Source organism: Peromyscus maniculatus, chromosome 21 (genome assembly GCF_049852395.1).
Source record: "Peromyscus maniculatus bairdii isolate BWxNUB_F1_BW_parent chromosome 21, HU_Pman_BW_mat_3.1, whole genome shotgun sequence".
NCBI lineage: Eukaryota > Metazoa > Chordata > Mammalia > Rodentia > Cricetidae > Peromyscus > Peromyscus maniculatus.
The window spans coordinates 27,092,524-27,106,277 of NC_134872.1; the positions used below are offsets into that span (position 1 = coordinate 27,092,524).

The 13,754-nt window shown below is 51.0% G+C and overlaps 1 protein-coding gene across 2 annotated transcripts in view; it reads left to right on the plus strand.

Annotated features, from left to right (window-relative positions):
• Positions 1 to 13,754, plus strand: part of Pald1 (phosphatase domain containing paladin 1) — a 70,775-nt gene that overhangs the window by 19,698 nt on the left and 37,323 nt on the right. The gene's annotated exons all lie outside the window — the stretch shown is intronic.

The window sequence follows — 13,754 nt, forward strand, 5'->3', positions numbered from 1 at the left end:
CTTTTAATCTACATTCTTTTATGTGGTTTAGTTACCTTTACTCTGTACTCCCATTCTGCTTCCTCTCCATTTGGCTGGCGACTCCTCCTTTCTTCTTCCTCCCAGAGTTCTCTCTGTCCAGAAGTCCTCGCTATACCTCCTGCCTAGCTATGGGCCATCCAGCTTTTTATTAAACCAGAGTGACACATCTTCACAGTGTACAAAAAGATCATTCCACAACAGTGCACAGTGTGTGTGGTATCGGGGATTGAACCCAGGACCTTTGGCATGCTAGGCAAGCACTCTCCCTGTTGAGTGACATCCCCAGCCTGTCCATTACTGTTACTATTGCATTTATCACCTGAGTAATTTTCTTTTCTTTTTTTGTTTTCCGAGACAGGGTTTCTCTGTGTAGCTTTGTGCCTTTCCTGGAACTCACTTGGTAGCCCAGGCTGGCCTCGAACTCACAGAGATCTGCCTGGCTCTGCCTCCCGAGTGCTGGGATTAAAGGCGTGTGCCACCACCGCCCGGCTTCACCTGAGTAATTTTCATGCTTTGAGAACCTGTGCACTCATGGTTCCTGGTGCCGGTCTGGTTTTTTCCCACCGAGAGCTCTGACCTTACCAGCGGCTGAAAACCTGTTCACTCTTCTCCTTTTTGGGAACTACGCTGTTTTCTCTCAAGTGAAAATGCACTATTTGGACCAAAAGGCCAGTTTAACTCTGGCTCCTAACCAGCTCTGGTACAATATTTTTCCAGACCCCTCTCACACCGAGGTGAGAGCAGCTGAATTGGGTCAGCACACCGATATTGAAAAGCAGTGGCTCAGGCTGGAGGGATGGCTCAGCGGTTAAGAGCACTGGCTGCTCTCCCAGAGGTCCTGAGTTCAATTCCCAGCAACCACATGGTGGCTCACAACCATCTGTAATGAGATCTGGCGCCCTCTTCTGGCCTGCAGACATACGTTAATAAATCTTTTTTTTTTTTTTTTTTTTTTTTTTTAAAAGGCGGTGGCTCTGGGTAACTTTCACTGCCTCATTGAGGACACTCTGAGATGATACGGGTGCTGTATGTTGTCACAGTGAGAACACAATCCAGCCACGTGGGGCACTGCCTTGCGCCCTGCTGTGGCTGTGACATGTTTACCCACTGTGGCTTTTGCCCCACAAAATACCAACCCATCAAGGAAAGCAGCATGCTGTCACCTGTGTTCCCATCTGGGTAACCTGGAATGAAGATACTGGGGACCCTGGTCCCTGGGAAGCGTGCTTACAGAACTGCAGTTCTCTGCCCAATGTCTGGGCTATCTTGGTGGCCACTGCACATCACCCGTTCCTTTTTTTCCTCTTGCAGGTTTACCAGTCACCATTTCAATAGCAATCCAGACATTTTCTTGTCCATCATCTTCGTGTGTGTTCATGTGTCTATGTACATGGGGTGCGTGCGTATGTGTGCAAGTCAGAGGTCAGCATTGGGCGGGTGTCTTTTTCAATGGCTCTCACTGGCTGAGTTAGTCTGACTGGCTAGCAACCTCCAGGGATCTGCGTCTTGGTATCTCTGGTGCTGGTCGAAAAGATGCCCCAGGCTTTTTTTTTATGTGGTGCCGGGCATTGAACTTGGGTTCTTTTGCTTATGTAGCAGGCACTGAACCCACTGAACCGTCTCCCCAGCTCACCTGTCCTAATTTTTATATTGTCCCCCAACAACCCAGATAGAACACATTATACTGTCTGGTGTTAAAAATTCATTATTTGGTTAGTTGGTGTTGTGGTAGTTTGAATGTAATTGGCCCCCATAAGCTCATAAGGAGTAGCACTATTAGGAGGCGTGGCTTTGTTGGAGGAAGTGTGTCACTATGGAGGTGGGCTTTTGAGGTCTCATATATCCTCAAGCCACGCCCATTGGATCAGACCACTTCCTGTTGCCTGTGAGTCAAGATGTAGGATTCTCAGTTCCTTCAGGAGCACCATGCCCGCCTGCACACCGCCATGTCTCACCATGATGATAATAGATTAAACCTCTGAAACTGTAAGCCAGCCCCAATTAAATATTTTTTCTTTATAAGAGTTGCTGTGGTCATGGTGTCTTTTCACAGCAATAGAATAATACCCTAGCTGAGACAGGGGTGGTGCACAAATGTAACCCCAGTATTTAGGAGCAGAAGCAGGAGGATTAGGTGTTTAAGGTCATCTTTGGATACATAATGAGTTCATGATACATACATGAGACCCTATCTTAAAAAAAAAATCAGGGCCGAGGTGATGACTCATCAGGTGAGATGTTTACCATTGCTGATAGGAGGACTGGAATTTGAGTACTCAGTACCCAATGTTGGGTGGCTGGGCGGCCCGCTTGGAAGACAGAGTCAGGGAGTCTCTGGAAAAAAGCTGGCTAACTAGACTGGTCAAATCAGGAACTCTGGGTTCAACTGACAGTCCCTGAATCAGTCAATACAGTGGAGATCAGGAGCTCTGGGTTCAACTGACAGACCTGAATCAATGAACACAGTGGAGATCAGGAGCTCTGGGTTCAGCTGACAGACCTGAATCAATGAACACAGTGGAGATCAGGAGCTCTGGGTTCAGCTGACAGACCCGAGTCAATGAACACAGTGGAGATCAGGAGCTCTGGGTTCAACTGACAGACCTGAATCCATGAACACAGTGGAGAGTGACTGAGGAAAATCACTGATGTTGCTATATGTACACATGTGCATGTAGACAATCACACTTAACCACACACATAGATTCTTGTAAGCAATAACAACCAAAACCAACACAAAATAACTCCTCCCAGATACACACACACACACACACACACACACACACACACACACACACACACACTGAAAAAAAGATTTGCTTGAACTTTGCTCAGAGCCTCAATACATTTCTGGTGTGAACGAGGGCGTGCATGTGGAGGGTGTAGCTTGGCGATTTTTCTTGCTCCACTGAGAGACAGGAGGGCATGACTCAAGAGACGAGGTAGGTCCAAGGGTCTCAGGCAAGCTGCTGACCCACATGGGTGGGGTGTGCTCTCAGATGGGATGTCCACCCCTCTGGTGTCCACGGGGCCTCTGGGCTCTGTGTCCCTTCCTCACTATCCTCACTGTGTGGAATTCAGGGCTGAGCATCCTTCTGCCTGTCATTTTTAATGGGTAGTTACCCATGGTGGCCCTCTGTGGTATAGGCACTGTGTCCCCCGCCCTGGCCTAAAACTGTGTTGTCTTGTTAATTCGTTAATTCTCATGAGAGGCTCCTATGAGTCCAACCGTCTGTTCTGTGTTCCTTCAGGTGACCCCTTTGTACCAAGCCCTAGCCAGGATGTGGGGGACCCTCTGGGGGAGGGCAGAAAGCTTCTCTCAGTTTGGATGCGGGGTGGTGCTGGGCAGGAAGATGTGGAATGAGCAAGACTGAGAGCGAGCAGGCTGGAGAGAGGTCCTGTGTCTTCCAGACTGCCAGCAGAGAGGCCACCCACCAGTGACTGCGATTTCCAAGACTGTCCCTGCCTTGTCGTAGGATGTGGCTCTGCTCCGGATTTCTGTTATTGATGATCTGCGAAGGCCTGTTGATGTGGCTGTTCCTGGGACAGTGACTAGTGTCTTGCACTGAAATCTTGGTGCAATGTGGGTTCTGGGAGCTGTAGGCAGGTGGACGCACCTGGGCAGGCAGGCTCAGGGAAGTTCTTCCTTGAGTCTCCCTGAAGTCCTTTTAATGGGAATCTGTTCTCACCGCTTGCTGGAAACAGGTGTGTATCCCATAATAGGGTCTTCCTTAGTTCTGGACAGACAAGCAAATAACCAGAGGTGCAGGGGACAGGTGGGTAGGAGACCCTGGGTCCCATTCTGCTGCTCACTGTTGGAGTGTGGGTGGGTCTCTGGCTACCACTGGGCCCCAGTTTTCTCCTCTGTAAACAGAGAACAGAATGGAATCTCAAAAGCACCTTTGGCTCCAGTTCTAGGATACATATAGATGGCTGAGGGGGGACCGACCCTAAGTATTCACATTCATGTTTGTGCCTGCATTAGGAGCAGGGCCTGGGAAGGAAGGGGACAATCTGAGCCCCTGCTCTAGGGACAGACCTGAAAGTGTGTGTGTGTGTGTGTGTGTGTGTGTGTGTGTGTGTGCGCGCGCGCGCGCGCGCGCGCGCTGCGCGCTGTGTGCAGGGGCATGTGGGGACTAGAGTCCATCTTGGGTGGTGGTCTTCAGGCATGTCTACTTCTTGTAATAGTTAAAAATATTGACTTGACTTACACCAGGAGGTGGTAGCACAGCCTTTAGTTCCAGCACTCGGGAGGTAGAGGCAGGTGGATCTCTGTGAGTTTGAGGCCAGCCTGGTCTACAGAGCGAGTTCCAGGACAGCCAGGATTACATAGAGAGATTCTGTCTTGAAAAAAAAAATTGGTGTGTGTGTGTGTGTGTGTGTGTGTGTGTGTGTATGTGTGTGTGTGTTTGTGTGTGTGTGTGTGTGGTGTGTGAGTGTGTGTGTGTGTATGTGTGTGGTGTGTGTGTGTGTGAGTGTGTGTGTGTGTGTGTGTGTGACTGAAACATCTTCCCAGCACTCCCTGTCCTCAAAGTTTTATGATTCCACTCCAGCCCTTTGGTCCCCCAGCAGGGGAACACTGTAGCTTGGTGATTTCCCTGTATTTGTTCTGAAGCTGGGGCAGATGTTTCCTGCAGCTGGCCACTCACTCAGCCACTGTCCTCAAGATGGATCAGGCTATTTTTAGCTCTATTGTTAAGGCCTGGGCATCTGCTTCCAGGAGCATGTGGGAGGCTGTAGCCCTGAAAAGGACACTCCCCCCCCCCCCCCACATCATGCTCTGCCTCCTGACAGTCCATGTTTTAGGCCTCTATGTGTCCCTTGAGACACTAAGTGGCTTCTCAGACAGTGAACTCCGCACGTCAGTTTGTTCCACCCGCAGAATGGGACAATAGCCCTTTGTTCCTCATAGCACTGCTCTAGAGTGATGAGAAATGTGAAATTCACCCAGCAAGAGACGTTTTGAAACTCCATGTATCAGGAGTTCGAGTCTGTGGGCTGCTGTACGTAGAAACACCAAGTTGGCTGTGGGGGTGTGTGTGGGGGTGTAGACTGGGGGACTGATTAAAGGTACTGGAACATGGGCTGAGAGCGGCAAGGCTTGGGCATTTTCTAGTGGCTGCGGGTGGATGAGATGGAGGGGGTGAGGGCAGGGTGGCACTTCTTGTGTGGAACCCAAGAATACCAGGGCGCAGAAGCAAGGAAACTTGTGTCCTGGGAGGTGTGATCTGTGTAGGATAACCCTGAGTGTGCTCAAACAGCATTTTTTTCTTTTCTTTTTTGAGACAGGGTTTCTCTGTGTAGCTCTGGCTGTCCTGGAACTCACAGAGATCTGCCTGGCTCTGCCTCCCAAGTGCTGGGATTAAAGGTGTGTGCCACCACTGCCCGGCCAACACCAAATTTTGAGCTTTTTCTTTTTGTATTGTTTTGTAACTAAAATGCACAGTTTTGGGAAGTGACAGCCTTATGCCCTAGTATCACACATAATACATGTCTGTGTGTCAGCTTGCGAGCTTCAGGTTGGACACCCCATGTTGCCCATGATTATTCTTTGCCAATTGGGCCCCAGGGAAGCCAAAACAGTTGGCCATCCCTACTGGAGTTTCTTCCCCCGAGGGTCTCTGGAGCAGGTCTGGGAACCAGGGGCTGTATCTACAGTTCTGCCCTGAGCCAGAAGCCAGCTCAGTGGCTCTGCATGTGATTGGCTGCACACTGCATTGTTGGGAAGTGTTGATTTTGTATGAATGATTCAGCTGTCAGATGACCAAACGCCACCCAGCTGGTCTGTCCCCTCACTGTCCATGTGGAAACAAAGGTGGCCCACAGAGAAGGCCAGGCTGACCCCAAGGCCTGTCAGGAGGTCAGGGACGAGGGTGGGTCAGTGAGTAAAGGCAGCTGTTGCTAATGATGTCAGGGCCTCCTGGGAGAAGGAGAGAACCTGCTCACACAAATTGCCTTTCTGACCTCCACAGGACCACCATGGCATGAAAGTGCCCCACCACATATGCATGCTAAATAAAATAAATTTCAAAAAAGTTTCGTCAGACTCGGACGAAGAGGCAGGCAGAGCTCTGTGAGTTCAAGGACAACTTGGTTTACATTGAAATTTCCAGCTAGTGTCATGGGCCATGACATTAGGGCTACATAGTGAGACCCTATCTGAGTAAAACAAACAAATAATCAAATATTTAAATATAAAAAAGGAACAAAAGCAAGTCAAGGCTGAGAGAAGCTTCTAAGGGGCTTTTCCAGTTATTCTGAGGCAGGTGCTGTCTGGTTTTGCCTATAATCTTGGGCATGGGGGTGAGAAGCGGGTGTATTTATTTATTTATTTATTTATTTATTTATTTATTTATTTATTTATTTATTTATTTATTTATTTATTTCAAGACAGGGTTTCTTTGTGTAGCTTTACGCTTTTCCTGGAACTCACTTTGTAGCCCAGGCTGGCCTCGAACTCACAGAGTTCCGCCTGGCTCTGCCTCCCGAGTGCTGGGATTAAAGATGTGCGCCACCACCGCCTGGCATTGATTTTTTTTTTTTTTTGAGACAGGGTCTTATGTGGCCCAGTCTATCTCTGAACTTGGAAGGTAGCTGAGGATTACCCTGAACGCCTGATCCTGTGGCCTCCACCTCCTAAGTGCTGGGATTGCAGATGTGCACCACCACCCTTGGTTTCTATGGTGCTGAGGGATAGAAGAACCCAGGGCCTTGGGCTTGCTGGGCGAGCACTCCGCCCCCTGAGCCGCTGCTCTAGCCCCAGAAGGGGTTTTCAATGCTAGACAAGGCAGTTTGGATTACGGGCCCTGGAGTTGGGAGGAATGAGAACGGACCGTGGGGGCCCTGCAGGGTTGCCAGGGTCACGAGTGGAGCTTGAGTGTAAGTTGCTGCTGGCCCTCTGAGGCCCAGGTGGCCATAAGGAAAGTGGGCAGGGGGTGCCCTCATGGCCTCATGGGTCCCCAAGAGAGTCTAGGTTTCTGCGGACCCTAAGGCATCTAGACTGTCTCTGCCCTGCGGTCTGAGGTCGTACCAGTACTCAGGGGAGCTGCCATGGGCAGAATCCAGGGAAATAGCTGCTTCTCTGGAGTCTCTGGCTCTTCTGGGAAACTGCACTGCCTACTACTAGGTCTGTCTGGAGCAGACCGGCTTGGCTGTGGGCCTCTTTCTCTCCCTGGTGACCCCTTCTTGCCTATCGGAGACTCTCATGGCTTCCAAGGGCTCCTGGAGGGACATCAAGACACTCTGAGCTCCTCTGCCTTTTGGGAGCAGCAGAGGCCAGGGTTTTTTTTTTTTTTTTTTTTTTTTTTCCTGCAGCAGGGAATGTGATACCTGCTCAGAACTTTCTAGACCCTGCAGCTGGTGGGGGAGGTCAGCTGATGGTAGGTTCGTGTCTATGCCTCTGCAGTTGACCCCAAGACCCCAGTGGGGGGTGGCTCATGTGTTCTGTGATCACCCTCTGCTGTGACTCCCTCCACCTCAAACCCTGAGAGCAGACGTACAGTCTCTAGCGCAGCCTGTCCACCGGCAGGGAAGGTTGACATTCTCTTGCCTGAGAGGCAAGCTTTCATTCCTGTGACCATCTGGTCTGTGGTCACTGAGGGTCCAGCCTAAAAATAACAGGGTGCATTAGTCAGGATTAGATTTGTCTGTAAGTCATAGGAAAAGCCAAATAACAGGAGTTTATACAAGGTGGAAGTTTATTTCTCCGTCCCTATGCAAGATCAGGGCTTTGTAGATCACGCCTGCCGGGGTGGCTCTACTCCATGGTTCCCCTCAGGACCTCGGATGGCCACCGTTCCTTCCTAGGTTGCGGCTTCACAAGCTCTAGGCTCGACATGGCTACAGAATGTCTGCTGCCACATCTGTGTCCCAGGCCACAGGACGGAAGAAAGGAGGAAAAGGCTCTCATATGGAAGGATTCTGGAACTCGGCATGCGATGCCGTCCCTTACGTCCTGTTAGCTAGAATCTAGTCACATGGCATGGGTATCTACAAGAAAGACCTTGGTCCTGGGTAGCGTTGTGCTTAGGTGGGTCATTCCTGCAGTTCCTGGGGGAGGAAGGCATTCTGGGTATTTAAAATAGTATTTGTTTATCAGAGAGCGCGAGCAAGCGGGAACCACAGCACACAGGCAGCATCATACCCGTGGAGCTCAAAGGACAGCTAATAGTAGGTTTTCTCCTTTACTGTGTGGGTCCCGGGACTCAAACTCTGGTCCTCAGGGTCGGCAGCAGATGCCTTTTTTTTTTTTTATTGAACCATCTTATTGGCCCCGACTGTGGACATTTTGATCAAACTTAAGGTTGATTTTAGGCTGAGAACATGAGGGCAGCTTCAGGGTGTGAAGGTTTCCCAGGGTTTCCCAGGTAGGTCCATCTTGCTTTTGAGGACCAGCGAGCCACATCCCCCATGGCCCAGGCCAAGAAGGACCTCTAGTTGACCATGAACTTGGTTTTTTGTTTGTTTAGATTTATTTATTTTGCTTTATGTGTGAGTGGTTTGCTTGCATGTATGCCTGGTGCCCCCAGAGGTCAGAAGTGGGTGTTGAATCCTTCGGAGCTAGAGTTACAGATGGTTGTGAGTCACTATGTGGCTGCTGAAAGATGAACCTGGGTCCTCTGCAAGAACAGCCAGTGCTCTTAACCACTGGGCCATCTCTCCAGTCCCTGCCCCTGAATTTAGGATCTTTCTGCCTCCACTGACCAAGTGTTGGGATTACAGGTGTGTCCCACCCTGCCTGGTTTATACAGGGTGTTGGGGCTGGAACCTGAAACTTTCACAAAGCTCTAGGTTCAACCCAAGTGCCATAAAAACACAATACAGGGGCTGGAGAGATGGCTCAGAGGTTAAGAGCGCTGGCTGTTCTTCCAGAGGTCCTGAGTTCAATTCCCAGCAACCACATGGTGGCTCACAACCATCTACAATGATATCTGATGCCCTCTTCTAGCATGCAGGCACACAAGAAGGCAGAACACTGTATACATAATAAATAAATAAATCTTAAAAAAAAAAACACACACAATACAAAACTAAAACAAAACAAGTTAGGAGAGGTAGAGGCTCTCCCCTTCCCAATCCTCAGAAGGTTTCATTTACGTTCCAGTGGATACCATCCTCGTTTTAAGAGGAAGAGGTGGGGGAAGAGGATCCGTAGGACACCAGTCGGGGACTCCAGATGTAGGACAGAGAGGACACTCCCGTTACTAAGCTGAGTCATCCGGGAGCCCCTCTTTGCCTGCTCCATTGTTGCTCTGTAAAGCGCCTCCTGGACTTCCTTGTTGGTCAGTGGAAAGTTCACTGGGCTGTAGCAGTGGACTTCCACAGGGGGATGATCCCAGCCGGACACAGAGCAGGAGGGACTGGGGCAGTAGGGAGGCGCCATGACCTTGAAACTCTTATGCAATTACACTTAAAAAAAAAAATTCCGGGGTTGGGGATTTAGCTCAGTGGTAGAGCGCTTGCCTGCCACTCCTCTGAGCTGATTCCTTCTAGGAGCAGTTTGGTCTTCTGCTCCTCTGAGGCTTGCAAGCGCAAGGCCCTGGGTTCGGTCCTCAGCTCTGAAAAAAAAAAAAAAATACTCCTGAAGGAGCCAGGTTAGGTGTGGGAAATTTCTATGCAGTGGACCAGTGAAAAGGAAGATCTGAGACCTGGCTTGCACATTGGTGTTGAAGTGAGGCTCCAGTGTTATGTGTCTGCTTGTTGCCAAATGCTAGCCTTGGCTCCATGACATTGACCTGCCTGGCAGGGCAGGCAGTGATAGATGCCTTCGCAGAGCTGATTCCTTCTAGGAGCAGTTTGGTCTTCTGCTCCTTCTCTGAGGCGGGCAGCTGCTCCTGAGTCAGGGAAGATGCAGGATGGCTCCTGCTGGGAACAGAGAGAAGCAGCTTTTATGATGCCCTATGGATGCTGTGGGAGTTGAGAGACGTGTGTGTGTGTGTGTGTGTGTGTGTGTGTGTGTGTGTGTGTGTGTGAGATCAGGGAGGCTTCCTGAAGGAGTTGGACATCTGTTGGGTAGCATGTGGGGGTGTGTCTTGTGGAAGGCTGACGACTCCGTGGCCCCTGGTTGGGGGGGCTTGGTGCACAGTGCTCCCTGGCCCTGAGAGCTCAGTTTACTTCTCGGATGTCTGCTGGCCCAGGTGCTGTTCTGGACAAGCCAGGACAGCTCTGCCCTCCAAGGTGCCACTGAGCCCCCTGGCAGCCCCCAGCCCCTGCACCCTGCTTTTGTTAAGGTTCTTGCCTTTTCTAGATTGCTGCCGTGAGGTAACAAAAGTTGGCCTTCGGGGCCAGGCTTACTCCTCCTCTTCATATGACTATGACTCTGTTATAGTGATGTGTCCCCATGGCACACATCTACGGGGCTTTGTTCCTCGGCCACCAGCTGATGGGCATTAGTAGTGGTCTCAGGCACTGGCCGTGTGAGTCCTGAAGCTATGGAGGAGCATCCTTCAGCCTTATTCTCTGGTAGAGCCTTTTAAGTGGAAACGCTGAGTCACGTGGTGGTTTACCTTGGTAAGAAACTTCAGGACTTGTGGGCTTGTGGGGGCTCACGATTTTCATCCCAGTGCTTGACAGGACAAAGCTGAGGTAGGGGATGATCGTGAGTTCTCCGGGACTACATACCAAGTTTCTGGCCAGCCAGCGCTACATAACAAGACCTTGTCTCAAATACATAAATATCAATCAAATAAACAAAACTACAGAGCCTTTTTTTTTTTTTTTTTTTTTTGGGAAGTAGCTGAAGGACTTCACTTGTCCAGCTGTGTGAGAGCCTGGGAATTCCAGGGCCTTGGTTATTGAGTCACTGGAAAAGCGTCACTGAACGTGAGTGAGCACTGTCCTAGCGTCGCGTGCTTGTTTCGAAGGGTGCGCGTCCTCACGGCTCTTGTCCATCTTTAAGCAGTTCTTGTGTGTGTGTGTGTGTGTGTGTGTGTGTGTGTGTGTGTGTGTGTGTGTGAGCTTCATATGGAGCCGTGGGATTTAGTGCCTCTTTGGTAGGTCAGGATTAAACAGGATAATACATGACAGATTCCTGGCCGTCAGGAGATCCACCCATTGGCCCCCCCCCCCCCCCCCCCCCCCTCCACCATGTGCTTCTGCCGCTCCATTGGCCCAGAAACAATGGTGCCAACCCACCGTTGCCTGAAACCATTGGATCTGTAGACCAGAATGAACCTGTCTTCCGGGTCTGTTGACTACCCAGGTATTTTGTTATTCTAAAGATACAGCAAGTTGTTTACATACCTGTGCTAATGGACTGCCTAAACTGGCCTTGTTTCACGCCCACCCTCCCATCCTCCACCTCCAAGATGTCCCACACAGGGAGCCTCCTCGGGAGCCCACTCACACCCCTGCCAAGCTGACCAGGGTCATCGGCAGTGGTCTGATTATCAGTACCACTGACCTTAGCAACCTTCAGCTCCTTTGTGTTCACTGTGTAATAGGACCGTCTACACGTCTCAAAGGCCCGTTCAGTTTTCAAAGGATGCTGCCCACCCTAGCTGCTTGTTCTGCCAGCTGTGCACATCTGCATTGTCTGCTGGCTGTCCTTGCAGGCGACCAGCTGGGGCCTGTCATTGTCTACGAGCCCAAGGCAGGGGGGAATAGAGGCAAAGGGTGGGTGAGGTAGAGCCTGTCCTGTGGGAATGGGCCTGGGCTTGGCCTGTGGCAGCTGTGGCCGGCAATGGATTCATGCCCAGTTCCCTCTTTTTCCTATTGGAGCCGTCTCACTCACATTCCTTTGGCCCAGGCTGCTGGGAGGAGGCCTGGGAAACTTCAGTGTGGAGGCTAGCAGCTGGAGGGGCTGCTGAAGAAGAGAGAGAGTGAGTTTTTTTTCTGTGGCCCATCAGCTGGGGTCCACCGAAAAGCCCTGCTTTGTGAGCTACCTGACTTCCTATTCGGGAATATCAAGGTTCATTCTTTGTACCTTTGAGGGGTGGGGGATCGAGCAGTGTCTCCATGCCAGGGAGATGGGCTCTTATACACAGGTGCGGGGCGGTCACCAGGACAGTCAGGAGGCTCCTGGGAGTTTTCAAGGATGCTGAGGCTAAAGAAAACAGGGGGCCTTTTCCGTATGGGACAAGAACTGTCAATAGTAGGAGAAGGTTCTCGAAGGGCAGAGGAGATGGTCAGTTTCTCCCTAAGTACCCAGGACAAGAGATAGCTCCGGGGAAGGATCCCCTATAGACAGTGTTGGGAGGCATAAGGAGAGTCTCCTTGGGCACTGTGAGCTCCAGGTCGGGCCTCAGGACTGCAGACTGATTTGCCTGCCTTTGTGCTGACCCCCACTGTTCACACCTCTGGGGGGCCATGGCAGTGATAAAAGTGTGATGTGGGGCCGAGGGGTGGGATGGTGTGGTCGGGAGCAGACAGGTACCCATGATTCACAGCTGGGAGAGCTGCCATGTTTTAGGCTACCCAGTGGGCGATCTCCCCAGTGTAAAAGGGTGCAGGGGAGCTACCAGGGTCCCCCTACCCATAGTCCTCTCTGTGCCATGTGTGATGCCTGTGGCCACAGAGTCCCTAGAAACTCCCATGACCCCCTCTGCCATGTCTGCACCTCTCTGTAGGATACCCAGCCTCCTTTTTCTTCCCGGCAGACCCCAGGCCTCACGCCATCCCCCAGTTCTTCAACTGTAGCCATAGCCCCTTGAATGTGAACCTCAGCCTGGCCAGACCCATTTCCTTCCGAGATGCCTAGCTTTCTGTGGGCGAGAAAGCGCCGCCCCCTCTCCCAAAGGTGGCCACGGACGCCCGATCAGATGTTGGCGTGGGGTGCTGTGGCCGCTAATCTCTTTGAACACTTCATCGGGTGGAAGCTCACCTCGTTTGCATGTCTCTGGCCTCATTCTAGGAAACTCACGGGTAGGATGTCTTCCTGTGTGCCTGCCCTGGCAGAGGAGATGAGTACGGCCTCGGGCCCATTCCTGTCCCAGCCCTCTCCACCCAGCTTCATCTCCTACTCTCTGAGCCTAGACGTCCTGAACCAACATCACCTCTGTGGGCAGCTATCCTTTCCTGACTGTACCCCATGTCACCCCATGATAAGTGCTCTATGGCTGAGCTACACTTCAGTCCCTCAGCCCTTTTTCTTCCTTTTTTAAAAAATTATTTTCCCAACATGTTCAGGGCTTTAATATATATTAAATATATATATTTAATATATATAACTTATTTTCATGTATATGGATATCTTGCCTGCATGTATGTGTCTGTGCACTACATGTGTGTATGGTGTCTATAGAGTCCAAAAGAGGGTGTCAAGTCCCCTGGGACAGTTGTGAGCTGCTGTGTGGGTTTAGAGAATTGAACTCAGGTCCTCTGGAAGAGCAGCCAGTGCTCTTAACCTCTGAGCCGTCTCTCTAGCCCCCCTCTTAGTGGCCAGTGCAGTCTGCTCTCCCCACCACCCTCGGGGTGGTCCTGACTTAGTTTCCCAGGCCCCTTTCCTCTCTCCTCCGCTTGGCTCTGGTTACCTCTTTAGAGCACACAGGGAACAGAGATGGGCCCAGGAGGCTCTGGAAGAAGCCTCTCTAAGTAGCTGGAGCTGGTCTTTACCGAGTTTCTCTGTGTAGAACTTTCCCACAGCGTCAGCAGAGCTAGGTGCCCCTGAGAGTCTGTGTCTGCAGCCATGATGGGGATTGCTGCTGCTGCTTCTCCTTCTCCTTCTCCTTCTCCTTCTCCTTCTCCTTCTTCTTCCTCCCCTTCCCCTTTCCCTTCCCCTTCCCCTTCTTCTCTCC